A 251-nucleotide genomic window follows, 5' to 3' on the forward strand; every position below is an offset into this window, starting at 1 on the left:
TTGCCTTAAGTATTAATTTCCCCTTAGTCTGTGGTCCGTGGAGCCATGCAGGACTAGGTTCTGTTTAAAACTTATGAGTAATAATTTTCCCCAAGTCTGTGGTCCGAGGAGCCATGCAGGAATTGGGTTCTGTTTAAAACTATGAATAGTTGCCTTAAGTATTAATTTCCCCTTAGTCTGTGGTCCGTGGAGCCATGCAGGACTAGGTTCTGTTTAAAACTTATAAGTAATAATTTCCCCAAGTCTGTGGT

This window comes from Quercus lobata, chromosome 2 (genome assembly GCF_001633185.2).
Source record: "Quercus lobata isolate SW786 chromosome 2, ValleyOak3.0 Primary Assembly, whole genome shotgun sequence".
In the NCBI taxonomy this organism is placed as follows: domain Eukaryota; kingdom Viridiplantae; phylum Streptophyta; class Magnoliopsida; order Fagales; family Fagaceae; genus Quercus; species Quercus lobata.